The sequence below is a fragment of the Passer domesticus genome, unplaced genomic scaffold, assembly GCF_036417665.1.
Source record: "Passer domesticus isolate bPasDom1 unplaced genomic scaffold, bPasDom1.hap1 HAP1_SCAFFOLD_67, whole genome shotgun sequence".
Classification (NCBI taxonomy): Eukaryota; Metazoa; Chordata; class Aves; order Passeriformes; family Passeridae; genus Passer; species Passer domesticus.
Genome location: NW_026990168.1, coordinates 262,128 through 281,226, shown reverse-complemented (window position 1 = coordinate 281,226; position 19,099 = coordinate 262,128). Strand labels below are relative to the sequence as shown.

General features: G+C 49.6%; 1 long non-coding RNA gene across 1 annotated transcript; it reads right to left on the bottom strand.

The window, feature by feature from the left end:
• Positions 1–1,876: 1,876 nt before the first annotated feature.
• LOC135293080 (uncharacterized) lies at positions 1,877–11,794 on the bottom strand. The gene is made up of 3 exons (XR_010355212.1): positions 11,653–11,794; positions 5,249–8,280; positions 1,877–4,836 (listed from the first exon to the last, which is right to left on the bottom strand). It is a non-coding gene; the product is annotated as an uncharacterized LOC135293080 (long non-coding RNA).
• Positions 11,795–19,099: the final 7,305 nt, after the last annotated feature.

Genomic DNA, 19,099 nt, shown 5'->3' with positions numbered 1-19,099 from the left:
CCCAGCTCTCACTCTGGCTTTAAATCCCCAGGGCATCTTTCCCAGCCCCCATCCAGCCCAGCATTTTCCCTGAATGTGCACTCACTGGCTGCCAGAATCCAACTGCCCAGAGCTGCTCCTGACACAGAGGTCAGCGTGACCTCTCCTCTCTGATGTCACAGCCAGCAGAACCATGTCACTCGGCTGCCAAGCTGGCTGTGCCCCTGCTCACAGCTCCCACTGTGACCCCTGCCCTGGCATGTCCCAGCCCCCAGAGCCACACCTGCCAGGCCACGAGCCCCAGCCTTGGTCCCCACTGCCGGCCTCAGTGGCTCCTGGCCATCCTCACCCTGAGTGCAAAGCCAGCCCCAGGAGCCCCCCAGGACGCTCTGGATCCAGGCTGAGACACCCTCAAGCCATCACTGAAAGGGACATGGATGGGGACTGCAGCTGGATCTTCCAGTGCTCACCACCCCTGACTGTGCTCCAGGTGAACCCAAACCTCACCTGCAGCAACTTCAGAAGTTTATAAGACTTTGTGTTCTATATGTGTGAATTTCATGCAAAGATATATACCAATGTGCAATTGCTCAAACACATTCAAGTCATCTAATAATTTTATTTTTTTTTTAAAGGCATAGCTTCTTCTATATCTATTTTTGTGAGCTTTTAAGAATGCTTTCAGTTTTCAAAATTCTGTTATATTCTAACAGCACAACTGTGTCTCCTTTTTATAAAGGTAGTCAGAAGATCCAAGTAAATTTGTCTTAAGAATCACAAGTCTTTAAAGCCATTGGAAAGCAGAGAGGGAAAACCCTCTAACAGCCTTACTAAAAGGATGTGTAACTAAATACAGTTTTGTCTCTCTGTGTACTCTGGACGTAACAAATCCGTGAATTGAAATTTTCAAATACTCAGTGCTTACTAACTCTTTCAGCCTATCACAATTTAATTTTTTCTTGCCAATGTATTCTATTTACAGGTTGTTCTCTGAAAAATTACCTCTGAGGGAGCCCTGCTCACCCATGAAGCCTCCTGGAAACCTTACTCCCCACCAGCAAATAAATGGTGCCATGGTCAAAACACCCTGTGACTTGGGGAAGCCTGCTCTGCTAGCACCTAGCATTACTGTAATTCGTGATGAAAAAAATTAAGCACAACAGATTTGTCCATCAGTTTAAATCTGGCTGCAGAAACAATATTGATTTTTGAGGCAGAAAAAAGAAAATAGAAGCCTCAATATTGGTCCCTGGGGTTAATGCTGCAAAAACTTAAAACAAATGCTAAGAGAATTGAAAGTGCTCGCTCAGTAAGCAAACCAGTGCTCCCTCCTAAGCACCGAGTGAGCTGCTACCAAATGCTAATAACACCAAGCATGTAACACTCTAAAACCAGCAGCAACACACTTTTCACTGCTCGCCCATGGACACAGCTGCCACAACTTTGAAAGGATGTACTGCTTCAAATTTCTTCACACCCAACATCCATCCACATAAACATCCAGAACTGAGGGAGCAAGTAAAGGACTTAAAAGTTGAGAAGAACCCAGATGCCATCAATGAACTTTTCAGACAATGGGGGTTGACAGGATAGGTTTCATCGTTTGTTAGAGGAATTTTTCGGGTTGAAATCATTGTTTTTACTCATGTTTCCCTGTTTAGTTAAGTGTCTGCAGAGATCCACTGGGGAAGTCTTCATAGTAAGAAAAAACACGGGAGTTGTGGAATGCTCTGACTCCTCCCCCTCAAGGAAGATCATATCACAGAGTTTTCCCCACCTAGGCTGATAGAGAAGACTTAACCCCTGACGCTCTGCAGCACTTCTGCCAATCCACATCAGATTGCCTCCCCCACTGGCCAGCTGACACCGCCCACCCCAATTATTCATCCCTCATCCCCCCTACAGGTTGCTGCCCTTGGCCCTGCCCTGTGCCCGCCCCTGTGCCCTCAGGTCATTGGTCACTGACCCCACACTGAAGTCCTGCAGACCACATGGTTTGGTCTTTTGTCTCTGGTCCCTCTGGTGTGCTGGATGCAGTAAAACCCTTGCTGGACTATGCCATGCAAAGACCCTTCCTGTCTTTCCTGCGCTGAGCTGTCTGTGGTGTGTGTGTGTGCATGGACTGGAAATGGCTGTTCTCGTGGCCTTCCTCAGAGCGGCTTCTGAAGGAGACGCCTCCAAGAAGGTTGCAGCATTTCTACCACCCTGCAGCGCTGCAACACTAAATAAATACACAAAAATAATTTTTTTATAAATTGTTACACTGGCGATGTCAACATACAAATATCAATTTAAGGTTGCAACACAAATTTTTTCCTACTATCATGCAATGTAAATATATACAAATATCAAATACAGTTAAAAAAACCTAATGTACTGAAACCTCTACAAACACTAATTAGAAACAAATATCAATCAAAGCTTAACAATTAAATTTATTACAAATTACTACAACTGAACAGCCCATATACAAACAGAGGAATATCAATTTTCCTCTCTAAATAACCCTAGGCCTAGAACTAAATGAACATAATTTCAGAACTGTACAAATCCATACGCATTTCAATAGAAGTAAATACACCACAACAATGTGCAGTGTAAATATATATTGTGTTACATATGACATATAGTAAGACATATGTAAACATATTCTTAAGAATGCTATCTATAAATACAAATATCAGTGTACCAATAGAAAAATCCATCTAACTGTAACAGTGGAACTATACTGCAGCGGCGGCTGACCTCAAGCCAAATCCCGGCAGGCTGCGGCCAGCACTGCCTGCAGCACTGGAGCACTCTCCTGATCCCAAGTCGGGTTTAGAGAGCGCCTAAGGCTTTCAGCCTTTGGGCGACGAGGACCCGCAGTAGCAAAAAGGTGAGAGCTGCTGACCCACAGGAGATCCACAAGAGACGGACTTCAGAGGTAGTTCAGTCCAGTTTATTAGCACCAGGGGAATCCACCAGCTGAAGGCAGGGCTAAGGGTCTGACAAGGGTTTTTTAAGGAGGAGTGGGTGCATACAAAGACAGTGGTCAACAACCAATAGAAATACAGGTAGGCATGAGGTGATGTTGAGTGACACAGTATGTAAACCAATAACGGAGGATCTGGGGAGGAGCCCTGGCCCCTGAACCAATCACTCGATGCCCTAGGTGGAAGATTCTAGATGGAAAGGTTGGGCCACCGAGTGACGGACAGGGTACCAGGGAGGGAACAAGGGAAGGATACATGGGTTGTTAGGGGAGACGGGGAGGAGAGATACTAGATAGATGGGGCGATCAAAGGGAGAGAGGGGATCAGGGCAGAACCATAATAACTGTAGGGGTATGTGGAACAAAACAAATATACAGCTCAATAAAACAATGCATGACAAACACAATACAACATCTCCCTCTTTTTTGTTTAAAAAGAAAAGAAAAGAAAAATATATGAGACTTAATAACTAAAGTTCAAATCAGAACTGTGATTTTCTGGGTCAAGATGACTGGGAGGAATGGACGCCCAGTTCTTCTACTTCCAGATTTCCTCCTTCTAGTTGCTCTTCTAGTTCTTCTAGTTCACATCCTTCCTCCTCAGCCATCACCCGGTTAACTTGCAAGGGGAGAATAACTTATAAATTAATCTCTGTAATATTTTCCAAACTATAGAAGTGGCAACTAAAATTACTAACAAAATGAAAAGAACTAAAAGTATAGTTTTTAAAACTGATCTAACCCATCCCGAGAGTCCCCATCCCGAGAAGATGTTCCCCAGCCAGTCTGATGTGTCCTGCTTGATCTCATGAAGCAAGTCTCTCATCTCGCTGATGGATTTCCTGGCGTCCTCAGCTTTAGATGACAAATTCAGGCAGCAGAGCCCCTCAAACTCCTTGCATCGGTGATCGTGCAATAGGAGCAGGAAATCAATCGCTGCGCTATTCTGGAGTGTAGCCCGCCTTGTTATTTCCTCATCTGAGAGGAGGTCACTGAGGATGGCTGACGTTAAATTGGCTTGTTTAGCCACCCAACACTCTAGGTGGGCCAATTCACCTAGAGACTTCGCGATGGACACCCACGGCAAAAAAACTGTCCATGCGACACCTTCTGGAATTGACCAATGAGTAATTTCGGGGTCACACTGTGAGTCTAAGTCTTTCAGGTCTCTCTTAGAACGGGCCAAATTATGTGTGACAACTTTAGCTTTCCAATTGGTAATTTGGGTATTGTTGGGGGTAAACAGTGACAGTCTCCCAAAGGAACATGGGCCTCCTGTCAGGCGAGAGGGGATGCCTACCCACGCTCAGTCTCCGCAAATAAAAAAGACTCCACGGGGGAGGGATCTAGGGTATTCATCAAAAGTTGGGGCAGTGGTAATATGGGCAACTGTGGTGCACCAATTTCCCACTGTGTACTCATGATTGGGTTGGATCACGGGGAAATAGGGTTTTCCGGTGGGGTCAAGGGAGGACATAAACTCAACACAAATGGAGGCAACAACGGAGCCGAGCAACTTAAATTCAATAGGTTCAGATTTTGAAATATTTAATTTAGAAACAAAACGTCGCCAGATGAGGTTGGGATTGGAGCCGGGGGAGCGCAGGACTTTATACTGGGCAAGGGGTTTTAGGGAGGAATCGAGGAGGGTAGGGAACTCATCTGTATTAAAAGGGATCCCCACAAGGGAGGTCGACAAGGGGTCTGCTGCTGAGGTGGACGTCAGACACAGCTGGTCTTGGCCGAGGGCCTTGGCGAGTAGCTTCCACACCTTCTGTTTTGGCTGGGGAATGATCCACGAGTTGGATGGTAGAAGCGTGGACCAGAAGATGATGAAGGTGACAGTGATGGAGACTGGGATGGGGTTCATCGGGCTCATGTTTCTATAAAAGGACAAAAAAAGGTGCGTTAGGGTAAATCAAAAAGGTGGTTCAGCCCCGGAAGGATGTCTAAATCATCAGAGAAGGGTTTCCGTCTCCTCCTCCATCAAGCCTCTTCGACTTGCGCCACAGCTTCTGACTGAATGGATTTTTTTGGCAAGAATGGTTTGACCCATTTGGAGGGAACCCACTTCAAACCTGAAGGAGTGGACACGCAAGCGTATCCCCTCCCCCAGGTAATCAAGTCGAAGGGTCCCTCCATTTTCCAGGTCTCAGGGTCCTTTATGAGGACGGGTGGTTTGGCCCTAAGGTGCAGTTGTTCGTTCTGCCCGAAGTGTCTCACGATCGGAGGATTTAAATTATCATAAGAACAATTCAGGAAGTTGATAATATAAAGTGCCTTTGCGAGGCGGACCTGTGGGGACTCCATCTTCATCGTCGAACTTTGTTGATGTACTACTCTTTTCAGACTCTGATGGGTCCTTTCCACCACAGCTTGACCTGTCGGGGAATATGGGATGCCGGTCTTATGCTCTATTCCCCATTGCTGCAGGAAGTTCCGAAATTCCCTGGACTTATACGCAGGGCCGTTTTCGGTTTTGATAACTTTTGGGATGCCCAGCACGGAGAAAGCGAATATAAGGTGTTTCTTGACGTCAGATGCTTTCTCCCCTGTGTGGGCAGAGGCACAGACTGCACTAGAGAACGTGTCTACTGACACGTGGATGTAGGAAAGTCTGCCAAACTCTGCATGATGTGTTACATCCATCTGCCACACCTCGCAGCTGCTTAGACCTCAGGGATTAGTGCCCAAACTGAGTGATGGTAATTGATGTGATTGGCACTGGGGACATGTGGCCACAATCGCTTTGGTCTGTTCGCAGCTGAGTTTGAATTGGCGAACCAGGCCAGGCACATTTTTCAGCTACCTTCTGGGTGAGCACCTCTGGCTGGTTATGGAGCACATGGATGGAGGCACCCTGAGCGATGTCATCAGCAAGAGCTACCTGTCTGAAGAGGAGATGGCAGCCATCAGTCGGGAGGTCAGCAATCCCATCTGTGCTGCCGAGGGCTTGGGCAGGATTGTCTGGGAAACAGTGGCTCAGGACAGGAGAGGTTTCATGTGCCAAGCTTTGTTTGTGTGTTGCTGCTATGCTGTGGGCAAGTAGAAGCATCTCAAGTGAAATGGCTGCCAGTGCCCCTGCACTCACTGAACTCAGTTCTTGTACTCTTGTCTCCTGCTGTTTTGTTCTCACTCTGCCTCATGTATTTGCTCTTCTCCATCTTGCCTCCCTAAACTTTTGCCTGTCTTCACTGCATTCCTTGTCTGTAAAAGCAAAGGTGCTGGTGGCAGGTGCAGCGGCGGCTGCTGGCTTCCTCAATGATGGAATGTCCCAGCTAGCTCGGCCAGCACCGCCGGCAGCACTGGGGGCACTCTCCCACAGGTGAAGCTTTCCCGAGGAGGGCGCCTAAGGCTTTCGCCTTGGGGACAGAGGATCCGCAGAGACGGAGATGTTGTAAGGTGGCTGCAACCCGCCAGAGGAAGAAGAAACGGAGGGCTGACAGTAGTGTCAAACAAGGGAGGTTTAATGCAGGGTGGGGTGTCTGTCGAGGACTCGACTAACCTCGAGCCTGACAAGGGATTAAATACAGAGCCGGACAACCAATTAGAAGCGAGAACTGGGGAGGGGAAATATGACTAACAACCGTGGGAATCCAATGGGGGCATTCCTAGGGAGTGGCCCTGGCCCTTGAACCAATCACAGAACTATTTTCCCAGAAGCTTCTGGAAAGAAAGGGGTGGTTCCCTGTGACGGACAAGGGCTCAGGGCAGGGTAAACATTGTAACATTAAAGAACTGGGAGGGGAAAGGGGAGGAGAACAGGGAGACAGACAGGGCGATCAAGGGCCCCTGGAGAAGGAGAGAGAGAGAGGACCGGAGCATAACCTACAGAACTATGATAACCAATATACAACTTAACATAATACAAAATTTTGAAAAATTAGCAGACCACTACATCTCCCCCTTTTTTGTTTAAAAAATCAAAAGAGGGAGGAGGGGGATGTAGGAAATTAAACGCTGTCCTCCGACGAGGAGTCTGATTTAATTAACTCTTGAGGGTCCGCGGAAACTTGCATATCTTCATAATCGTTGATGTTTTGATGATTTTCTTCTTCTACGAAGGCGACTCGGTTGACGGAGGCAGTGGAGGTTAGCTTGATTAAAAGTCTCTTTAAGATGGTCCAAACTAATGAAACTGAAACAATGACTATTAAAATTACAAACAATATTAATAAAACACTTTTTAAGACAGAAGCTGCCCAGCCCGATAGACCCCATCCTTCAAAAAGGTCCCCCAGCCAATCAACCGTCTTTTGTTTAACTTTGTGGACCATGTCTTGAATGTTCTTGATGGAGGTCCTGACATTTTCAGCACGCGATGACAAATTCAGGCAGCACAGTCCCTCAAACTCCTCGCAGTGGTGGTCATGCAACAGTAATAGGTAATCAATTGCCGCACGATTCTGCAAGGTTGCTTGCCTTGTGATTTCTTCATCTTGTAGGAGTTCACTTAAGGCTGAGGATGTAAAATTTGCTTGTTTTGCAACCCAACACTCTAGGTGGGCCAATTCACCTAGAGATTTGGCAATGGAAACCCAAGGCAAAAAGATGGTCCATGCCACACTTTCAGGTTGCGACCAATGGATAATTTCGGAGTCGCAGGTGGAATCTAATTCTTTTAGGTCCCGAGGGACTCTCACCGAATTGTTTGCGACTTTCATTCTTTGCCAATTAGAAATTTGAGTTTTGTTGGGGCTAAACAGCGACATCCTGCCGAATGTACATGGACCTCCTACAAAAGAAGAGGGGATGCCAGCCCAGGCTCTGTCTCCGCAAATCATGAAAAATCCTTTTGGGATGGAGCGGGGTTGTCTCCAAGGGGTAATGGACATAGAAATTTCAACAACTGAATTGCACCAATTTTCTGCTTTGTATTCAAGTCCAGGATGATAAGCGGACTTTTCCGCACCGGGTTCAGGGAATGGCAAAAACTGAAAACATAAATCGGCCGCGGAGGAGCCTAACAACTTAAATTCCTGAGGTTCTGACTTACTGATGTTTAACTCTGTCAAGAACCTTCTCCAGCTGGCATTTGGGGAAGAACCACGGGTACGTTGAATTTTATTATCGAAAGAGGTGAGGGATGTATGTAGGGGTTCAGGGAGGCCAGCTAGAGAAACCGGGATCCCCACAAGGCAAGTGGAGAGAGGGTCGGCTGCCGAGGTCGTGGTAAGGCACAGATGGTCTTGGCCGAGGGCGTCAGCAAGAGTTCTCCATACGTTTTTCTTGGGCTGGGGGACGATCCAGGGACTTGTAGCTGGAAAGATGGTCCACAGGATCAGGACATGTATGATGGTGAGCAACATCTTCAATGGGTCTTCGGGCTAGGAATGAACAAAATGACATGTAATTAACTTAAGAGGATTTTGCTCCGGGGAGAAGGTCGAGGTCTCCCTCGAACGGCCTCCTTCTCCTCCTCCAACAGGCTTCTGTTACCTGGGCCAATGAGACCTGGGATTTGGATTGAGTGGCGGTGTAAGGCCGGACCCACCTTGAGGGAACCCACTTGGGACCTGAGGGGGTGGATACACAAGCGTATCCTCTCCCCCAGGTGATTAAATCAAAGGGTCCCTCTGTCCGCCAGGTCTCGGGGTCCTTAACGAGAACTGGCGGTTTTTGTTTCGGCTGCAGGGATTGATGGTGGTGAAAGTGCCTAATGACTGGCGGATTTAAATTGTCGAAGGAACAATTTAAGAAATTGATAGTAAACAATGCTCTGGCTATACGAACCTGGGGGGACTCAGTCTTCATTGCCTCTCGTTGTTGCGCAAGGACCCTCTTGAGGCTCTGATGAGTCCTCTCCACAATAGCCTGACCCGTCGGGGAATAGGGGATGCCGGTCTTATGCACTATTCCCCATTGCTGCAGGAAAGTCTCCAACTCCTTGGATTTGTAACCCGGGCCATTATCTGTTTTTAATTCTTTTGGGATGCCCAGCGAGGAAAAGGCTAGCAGTAGATGTTTGATGATGTCCTTTGCCCTTTCCCCTGTGTGGGCAGAGGCAAATACTGCGCCCGAGAAAGTGTCGACAGACACATGTACAAACTTTGTTTTGCCAAATTCCGCGATATGTGTTACATCGGACTGCCACACTTCGCAACTCTGTAAGCCCCGAGGGTTCGCCCCAGATGGAATGGAGGGGAGTTGAAAGGACTGGCAGTGGGGGCATGTGGCCACGATGGCCTTGGCCTGGTCACGGCTTAGATGGAATTGGCGGACCAAGCCAGGCGCATTCTGATGAAAAAGCTGGTGGCTGATTTTCGCCTGGCGGAACACATCAGGAGTTGGGGCCATCTGGACAGGCGCAGCAAGAGCATCAGCTCTCCTGTTGCCCTCCGTGATGAACCCCGGCAGGTCGGTATGGGATCTTACATGCATAACATAATACGGTTGCTCTCGGTGGGAAACCAACTGTACTAATTCGGAGAGCAAGCGGCTCAAAGATACATTGGAAACTTCTTGCAGGATTGCATTTTCTGCTCTGACAACTACACCGGCTACATACGCAGAATCTGTAACCAAATTGAATGGTTCAGGGAACCTCCTGAAAGCTCGGACGACAGCGTCCAACTCAGCCACTTGAGGTGAACCTTCCACCTGCTTAATGTCGGCTTCCCACCGCTGAGTTTGGGGGTTCTTCCAAGTAATGACTGACTTGTGAGAAGCCCCGGACGCGTCAGTAAAAACTGTCAGAGCCTTCAAGGGGGTTTTACTCTGAACCGATTTTAGAGAAAAGCTGAATTCCGAATTGAAGAATTTGTGCGCAGGTGGGTGAATAGAGATTTGTCCGGTGTAACTGTCGAGCGCAAATTGTAATTCTTCGTTTTCCTGCAACAAGTGTTCCAGCATGTTTTTTGTAAAATGCCCAATGGATAGTCTAACCTGAAGGTATATGCATGTAAAATCCTGACCTGCTAGCTCCCTGATTCGAAGGCGAGCCTTTCGGATCAGTTCCGCTAACAGCTCTTGTGGCCGCGTTATTCTTTTGGATCTGTGATGGCTAAGGAACACCCACTCTATGATTAAGAGGGGGTCCTTAGCCTTTCGATCCTCTTTGGTGGGAGCCTCCCACTGGAAAATGAGTCCATGGAGGTGCGGCAGTCTTCCGAGAACGATGAATTGGAATGGCAAGCCAGGCACACAGCGATGTGCCTGTCTATTGGAGATGGATTTTTGGATTTTCTCGAGCGCAATCTGTGCCTCTGGGGTGAGGGACCTTGGAGAACTGAGCTCTTCTCCCCCTTTCAATAAATTGAAAAGGGGGGCTAGGTCTTCCGTAGGAATTCCTAGCCAAGGCCTCACCCAGTTCAAGGATCCACACAGTTGCTGGACATCTGCAAGGGACCGAATTGAATTCTTGATTTGAATCTTTTGAGGTGTTATGGTGGTTTTGTCAATTTGCAGGCCCAAGTACTTCCAAGGTGGCATCCTCTGAATTTTGTCTTGTTGGAGCTCGAACCCTGCAGCAACCAACGCATTGGTTGTGAGGTCGAGGCTATGGACAAGTTCGTCGTCTGTCGGAGCACACACGAGTATGTCGTCCATATAATGGTATATTATCGCATTTGGTGCCGCGGCCCTCACCGGGGACAGCAAGGAAGCGACATACCACTGGCAAATGACTGGGCTGTTCTTCATGCCCTGTGGAAGAACTCGCCAGTGGTATCGCTTCCTTGGGGCTTCTCGGTTGATGGTCGGAACCGAGAAGGCAAAGCGTGGCGCATCATCCTGGTGGAGTGGAATTTGAAAGAAACAATCTTTTATATCAATAACTGCCAGATTCCATTCTTTAGGTAGCATTGTCGGGGAGGGCATCCCTGGTTGGAGGGGACCCATCTCTTCTATTACTTCATTAATTTTTCGGAGGTCGTGGAGGAGCCGCCACTTGTCCTTATTGGGTTTCTTGATGACAAAAACTGGTGAGTTCCACGGCGAGGTGGTCTCAACTAGATTACCCTTGGACAGCTGCTCATCCACGAGCTCCTGGAGCGCCTTCAATTTCTGTTTGGAAAGCGGCCATTGCTCTACCCAGACCGGAGAATCGGTTTTCCAATTGAGTTTCTGGGTAGGGCGCTCCTCAATGGCCGCAACCCGAAAAACCTGGGGAGCCGGTGGAAGGTCAATTTTGGCTCCCCATTGGGATAACAGGTCCCGTCCCCACAGGGGCTCTGTAAAATCTAAAACAAACGGGCGCACAGAAGCCAATTGCCCGTCAGGCCCCATAATTTGGACAATGCCTTTAGACTGTTTTGCCAATTGAACGCCACCCACACCTTGGATGCGTCCTGCCACGGTTTGCAATTCCCATTGCGACGGCCACTCCCTAGAAGGAATGACCGTCACATCTGCCCCGGTGTCCAGAAGCCCATTAAGGAGCTTCTGGTCCCCACCCTTTTGCAGACTGCAGGTGATTCTTGGCTTGTCTTGGCCTAAAACTTGGGTCCAGGCTACAGATGGAATGCGTGTATGAATTTGAGGTTTTGGAGAACCTGGGACCCAGGGCCACTCAGGGACAGGTATAGCTTGAGCTACGATCTGACCCCGAGGCAAAAAGGTGGGTGGGCTGGTGGAAAAAACGGCAATTTCAAACTGTCCCGGGTCGGTTGCCAAAAGACCCGGGACTATAGTGATCTCGTGTGGTGTGTACTTGGTGTCTCCGACAACGACAAACCTGCCACAGATTCGCTGCCAGGTACCTGGTTCCTTCGGGCTGACGGTAACCGAAACAATGTCGGAGTTGGTAAGATGAAGCGGCTCCGTCAGTTGCAGCCGAAACGGTGAGTGGATGGAAAAAGATGTTAAAATCGGCCTTGACACCGCCTGGAAACAAAGAGACAAATTGGGATTAGTTAAAGTCAAATCCGGTGAAACATGGTCATCATTGGCAACAGGCCCGCCTGTCTGGAGGTTTCCCTCCTTCTCTCCCTCCCCGCCGGATGATATTTTTGGGCCTTCCCTACTTTTGTCTGAGCGCGGGGAGGAGGCGCGCTTCGCTATTAGTTTTTTCGCTGGGGGCCAGGTGTCCCCTGAGGCTGCGATCTTCTTTTAAATTCATAAAACTCCTGCCTCAGGGGACATTCTGGCATCCAGTGTCCCAACTTGCCACACAAGTGGCAAGGATTTTGCTGTCTCCGCTGCGATCCTGGGGTAGGTGGATTGGTGGTAACTGCAGCAGTGGTTGAAACAGGAGAGCCGTCTTCAAAGTTGGTAAAGGCGACTCGACGTTGGGCAGGTGTCTTCTGGCGAACATCTGGGTCTTCTTGGCTAACGGTGACCTTTAGCTCACAGATGTCCACCATTTGCTGAAGCGTAGGAGGGGAGTCCATGGGCAGGCTGAGGATAGCGGCTTTACATGCAGAGTTGGCGTTGGATCGGGCCAACTCTGTAATCATCCCCAGCCTGGAGGACTCATCCCTGACCTGCGCCTCAATTGCCCGCCGCAGCCTCTCTACAAAACTTAAAAACGTTTCATTAGGGTGTTGGAATATTTGTGCAAACGGGGTTGTGGGAACCGCGGTCGCGCGCATAGTGAGAAAAGCTGTTTCTGCTGCTTTCGCCCCCTCTTTTAGTGCAGCTGATGGAATGTGCCACGCCTGCGTGGCCCCATCTGCCCAGGGTCCTGTTCCGCACAGGTGGTCGTTGGAAATCATTGCTCCCTGCTGGTCTACAGCAGTTGCTCGATTTTCCCAAAGACGGGGTAGTATTTTAGAAATTTCATTTTTCCAACGGGATTCCCAAACTAGGAATTCAGTTGGGTTGAGCAAACATGAGAACAACTGCCTAAGATCAGCAGGGACTACCACTGAATCCGAGAGGGTGGCTCTGAGCAACCCCCGGAAGAATTCACTCTCCCGGGAGTAGTCCTTTTGAGCTTTCACCAGCTCTCGGATTACACTGTGCGGAAGAGGAGTCCATTGGGGCTGGGTCCCCCCATTCACCCCCGGCAAGTAATTAACCGGAGCCGCTATGATGTTAGGCTGCAGCTCCAGCTTCCGGGCCTCGGCCCCCCCCCCAGCCCCCGATGGACCGTGGGAACCGGAAGGAGGACCGTGTGAACCGGAAACCAGGGTGGAGTGGGAGGAGCCAGGGATGGGGGCGGAGTGCAAAGATGGCGTGGACTCCGCCTGCAAGGCGTGGTACGAGGGAGGAGGGGCGTCCCCAGGAAGGGCAGAGACCAGGGGCGGAGCGGAAGGCGGAAGGGAGTCAAAGAAGGAGGGGTCTTGGGAGGGGAGGGAACGGAAAGGGTTATGACGGGACAGGGGAATGGGAGTCTGGGAAGGGGAAGGCTCCTTGGCGGGAAACGCCACGTGGCGTCCGCCATTTTGTGGTGTCAAGGAGCCATCTTGGGAGGTAAGAGAAGGGACAGACTGGGGGACAAGTGGGGAAGGAGGGGAAGGGGGTAGGTTGAAACTAACTTTCTTCAAACCGGGGGAACGGGTGATTTTGGAAAAACGGGGAAGGGGAGAGCCCCGAGGAGTCTGGCCAGGACTCCTCGAGCGGGGGGATTGGGATTCCTGAAGAGAGCCCGGGCGATGGTAATTGCCCAGCGCGGTGCTGTCGCGGGCTGCTCCCTTCAAGATCCCTTGCCTACGGGAAGAGGGCGAAGGAGAACGGGTTTTAGGGAGACGGGGAGAAACAGGGACTGAACTCGAACCAGGGACATTAACATCCAACAAACAACTTTTGTCCTTTGGTTGCCCTCTTTCTCCCTTCTGGGACTGTAAAACCTTTTTAATTTGAAGAGCCCAGAACATAACTCGCTGCATTGAGGAATCCCCCGTCTTCGCCAAATCTTCTAAGATTTTGCATACTCTTTTCCAAAAGGCCAAATCTTTAATTTGTTCGGGGGAAGCCTCTGGGAATTGGGAGGATAACCAAAGGATTAATTTACGAATTTCCTTCTTTTTAACCTTATCAAAACCCCCATTTAACAGGATTCCCAAAACATTATTAAACAGTTTCTTCTGGGCTGTCGACAAGTGAGCACCCATTGCCAAGTGATGTTAAAGACAGCCCTAAACCCAACCTCTCTCGGAAAACGCGAAACAAAAGGAAAGGGAGGGTCTCAACCGCGCCTTGTCGCCGGATAAAACCGGCAAGTTCTCTGGCCAGAGGAAAAGGGGAAAAAGGCTGGGCGAAACCAGCGAAATAACCGGTTAAAAAGGCAAGGCGGGAGGGGGAAAGGGTAGGGATAGGGAGGGAAAGGGAACGCAAAAACTCACGGAAGGTTGAAACCCGAACGAAAATCCAAGAGAGGTGGCTCCTGCGGCGGGACCGACTCCGGGGTGTTCGGAGCTACCGGCCCCAATCCCTGGGGAGCGCCGCCCACAAGCGTGGGTCTGCTCACCCGAGGGTAGCTTGACGTCCCAATGGGATATACCAGAAAGTCCGACGGGTTGTGCCCGCTGGTCCCTGGAATCCTCGTCCGCGGGGTCCGGAGGCTGTCACGAATCTCTTCCGGGCCCCACGTTGGGCGCCAAACTGCAGCGGCGGCTGCTGGCTTCCTCAATGATGGAATGTCCCAGCTAGCTCGGCCAGCACCGCCGGCAGCACTGGGGGCACTCTCCCACAGGTGAAGCTTTCCCGAGGAGGGCGCCTAAGGCTTTCGCCTTGGGGACAGAGGATCCGCAGAGACGGAGATGTTGTAAGGTGGCTGCAACCCGCAAGAGGAAGAAGAAACGGAGGCCTGACAGTAGTGTCAAACAAGGGAGGTTTAATGCAGGGTGGGGTGTCTGTCGAGGACTCGACTAACCTCGAGCCTGACAAGGGATTAAATACAGAGCCGGACAACCAATTAGAAGCGAGAACTGGGGAGGGGAAATATGACTAACAACCGTGGGAATCCAATGGGGGCATTCCTAGGGAGTGGCCCTGGCCCTTGAACCAATCACAGAACTATTTTCCCAGAAGCTTCTGGAAAGAAAGGGGTGGTTCCCTGTGACGGACAAGGGCTCAGGGCAGGGTAAACATTGTAACATTAAAGAACTGGGAGGGGAAAGGGGAGGAGAACAGGGAGACAGACAGGGCGATCAAGGGCCCCTGGAGAAGGAGAGAGAGAGAGGACCGGAGCATAACCTACAGAACTATGATAACCAATATACAACTTAACATAATACAAAATTTTGAAAAATTAGCAGACCACTACATCAAACTGCAGCGGCGGCTGCTGGCTTCCTCAATGATGGAATGTCCCAGCTAGCTCGGCCAGCACCGCCGGCAGCACTGGGGGCACTCTCCCACAGGTGAAGCTTTCCCGAGGAGGGCGCCTAAGGCTTTCGCCTTGGGGACAGAGGATCCGCAGAGACGGAGATGTTGTAAGGTGGCTGCAACCCGCCAGAGGAAGAAGAAACGGAGGGCTGACAGTAGTGTCAAACAAGGGAGGTTTAATGCAGGGTGGGGTGTCTGTCGAGGACTCGACTAACCTCGAGCCTGACAAGGGATTAAATACAGAGCCGGACAACCAATTAGAAGCGAGAACTGGGGAGGGGAAATATGACTAACAACCGTGGGAATCCAATGGGGGCATTCCTAGGGAGTGGCCCTGGCCCTTGAACCAATCACAGAACTATTTTCCCAGAAGCTTCTGGAAAGAAAGGGGTGGTTCCCTGTGACGGACAAGGGCTCAGGGCAGGGTAAACATTGTAACATTAAAGAACTGGGAGGGGAAAGGGGAGGAGAACAGGGAGACAGACAGGGCGATCAAGGGCCCCTGGAGAAGGAGAGAGAGAGAGGACCGGAGCATAACCTACAGAACTATGATAACCAATATACAACTTAACATAATACAAAATTTTGAAAAATTAGCAGACCACTACATCAAACTGCAGCGGCGGCTGCTGGCTTCCTCAATGATGGAATGTCCCAGCTAGCTCGGCCAGCACCGCCGGCAGCACTGGGGGCACTCTCCCACAGGTGAAGCTTTCCCGAGGAGGGCGCCTAAGGCTTTCGCCTTGGGGACAGAGGATCCGCAGAGACGGAGATGTTGTAAGGTGGCTGCAACCCGCAAGAGGAAGAAGAAACGGAGGCCTGACAGTAGTGTCAAACAAGGGAGGTTTAATGCAGGGTGGGGTGTCTGTCGAGGACTCGACTAACCTCGAGCCTGACAAGGGATTAAATACAGAGCCGGACAACCAATTAGAAGCGAGAACTGGGGAGGGGAAATATGACTAACAACCGTGGGAATCCAATGGGGGCATTCCTAGGGAGTGGCCCTGGCCCTTGAACCAATCACAGAACTATTTTCCCAGAAGCTTCTGGAAAGAAAGGGGTGGTTCCCTGTGACGGACAAGGGCTCAGGGCAGGGTAAACATTGTAACATTAAAGAACTGGGAGGGGAAAGGGGAGGAGAACAGGGAGACAGACAGGGCGATCAAGGGCCCCTGGAGAAGGAGAGAGAGAGAGGACCGGAGCATAACCTACAGAACTATGATAACCAATATACAACTTAACATAATACAAAATTTTGAAAAATTAGCAGACCACTACAGGCAGGATTTGAAAGGAACAGCAAAGGAAGAGAGAGAGACTCGTTTATCTCAGACCTCAGCTAAAAAGGATAGGAGTGTAGCCAAAGTGCTGTTTGCTTCTGAGCATATCCCCTGCAGCAGCAGTCATCCTGGCTGGTTTGCAGGGGACAGTCTACAACAGCAGGTGCTGTTGCTCTTTCAAAAGCTGACATGCCTTTCCTTAGAAAGGTCCTGCTCTGCAAGTGTTGCAGCAGCAAGCTCTTCCTCTCAGTGGCACTGTTTTCTGCCATTATTCCCCATTCCCCTGGAGAGGGAATATTTTTGATTCTTTGTGCCCTTTATTTTGTGATGAAATCACATCACCTGTTTTGCTCTCCTGTTTCTGTTTCCTCTCTCAGTGCCTGCAAGGACTGGATTTTCTTCACTCCAACCATGTGATCCACTGAGATGTGAAGAGCAGCAACATCCTTCTCAGAACCGACGGCTCTGTCAAGCTGGGTCAGTATATTCTTGGTGAGGTGCAACATTCTAGGGATGTGCGTGTGGGGCTGCTTGGAGTGACTGCCAGCTCCCCAGAAATGGTGCTGATGACAGTGCAGGGACACCAGCTGTGAGCTGGTGACACGGCTGCAATGTGCTCAGAGGCATGACAAGGAACAAGCAGCCAAGAGTAGTGTAGCTCTGTGTGTCCCTTCCAGAGGGAGGGAGCTACAGGTCTAAAGCTTCCAACGAACAAAAGCCACTGCTGGAGGTAGTGTAAAAAAATGTGAGGATTTTTTAAGTCACAATGCCATATTTCCTTGGCTAAAGACCTGAGAAAACAGAGCAGGGACAGTTGTCCAAGAGATTCAACAGCACATTCTCAGACTTCTACTGGGGAATTCTTTTGCTTGGTTTCCTAATTGCACAGAATTAAAATAGAAACAGTTATTTTGCTTTCTCCTCAGACAATTTTGGCCTCTCTACTCAACTCACCCCTGAGAAGAATACACGGAGCTCGTTAGCAGGGCCTGCTTGGTGGATGGCACCTGAAGTGGTGACAGGTCAACCATATAGCCCCAAAGTGGACATATGGTCTTTTGGAATTGTGGGAATTGAAATGGTGGAACAAGAACCTTTTTACTGGAACCAGAGTCCTGCCTCGGTAAGGAGCAAATCCTCACTGATCCTGCTGTCTTTCTCACCTGTCCCATGTTCTGTGTGCCATTGGACAAAATCCAATTGCCATATGCTGGAAGTACTTTCAGCACAGTGCCGTCCTAAAAATGTCCCTGCAGCACATCAGCACCTGCTGTAGTTTTGGTTGCATGAGTGGGGGAATTCAAGCCTTACCACATGCAAACAAACTCCATTCTCAGGCAGCACTTGCCTTTGGGTTATAAGTGGTTCCAGTTCTTTTGTCTGTGTAGATGGCCCTAATAACAGGAAGCAAGCATCTTAGAACTACTCGTATCCTTCCAGAAATGAAGGAAGGAAACCCAAACCAAATAAAGTTTCTAAAACTGTGGTTTTCAGAGAGGGACTACATCCCCTGTGCAGTTTCTTCTCGCTGGGAAGAAACCCTCTCTCAGGAAGCTTGCCTGAAATCTGGGCAGGAGGGTGTAGAGGCCACGGAGTCTCTTCTGTTTCTTGTGGAGTGCTGCTGAAACACTCAGTGACCATGTTTCTCTCATAGCGCAAGCCACGTTCTCTATGTCACCAAGCCAGAACCTGGTGATGTGGAGAGCCTGCCAAAACCTCCTGTTAGTTTCCCGGCACTTTCTGGGATGGGCCTACCATTAATGCATTGACTTGAGTATCCAAATGAGCAGAGAGTGACCATAGGGATGGCACCTCCCCTTCTTCTGACCATGAAAAGTTTTTCTTTTCCACATAAGGGAAGCTGAAATTCTCAGACTACTGAGAGACAGAGCTGCAGGTGGCTGCTGTTTGCGCAAGCAGGAATTTTCATCCCAGTACATTTCTGCAGGCATCTTAATGTGTCTGTGTGGAATGTGAGATTGTAGATGTTAGTTTTCTTCCCTGGGGATTAACTGATGGATTTACTTTCTTTCCTTCCAATTACCATTGTTTTCAAGAACAGGAAGAAAAGCTTGATGAGTTTTGTTCTATGGCAGCTGTGCTTAATGGATGAACAAGCACTGCAGAGATGCCTTTCATGTACTAATCCTTGGAATTAGTATAGCAAAGTCCCTCTTCCAAAAAGCCTGTCAAGCTGGTGTGAATCCTCAGAGAAGCAAACATGCTTTTGTTGATGTAGTTTCCACTGAGTAGGTCAATCAATGAAATCAGCTGCCAAGGCAAGATCTGCAGGATGTTGGAAAAGCTGTGGCTGCATCGGGGTTTGGGTTTTTTTGTTGGTGAAGAAAAGGCATCTCTGGTCTCTGCCTGGGCAGTGACTGCCACTGAAGAACAGAGGTTAAACAGTGGGATGTGGGAGAGCAGTTACAGATGTGAAAGCAGCAGGTGGAGACTCATGTTTCCTTTTTCTCCAAGCTAAACACCTGATAGCCTCAATAGGGACCCCACAGCTGCTGCATCCCAAGCTCCTCTCGGCTTGGCTGTGTGACTTCCTGAGCTGCTGCCTGCAGGCAGACGAGGAGCAGCGCTGGTCTGCCAAGGAGCTCCTGCAGGTAAAATGCAAAGGGGCTGCAGGTGAAACAGGGTGCGAGGGATG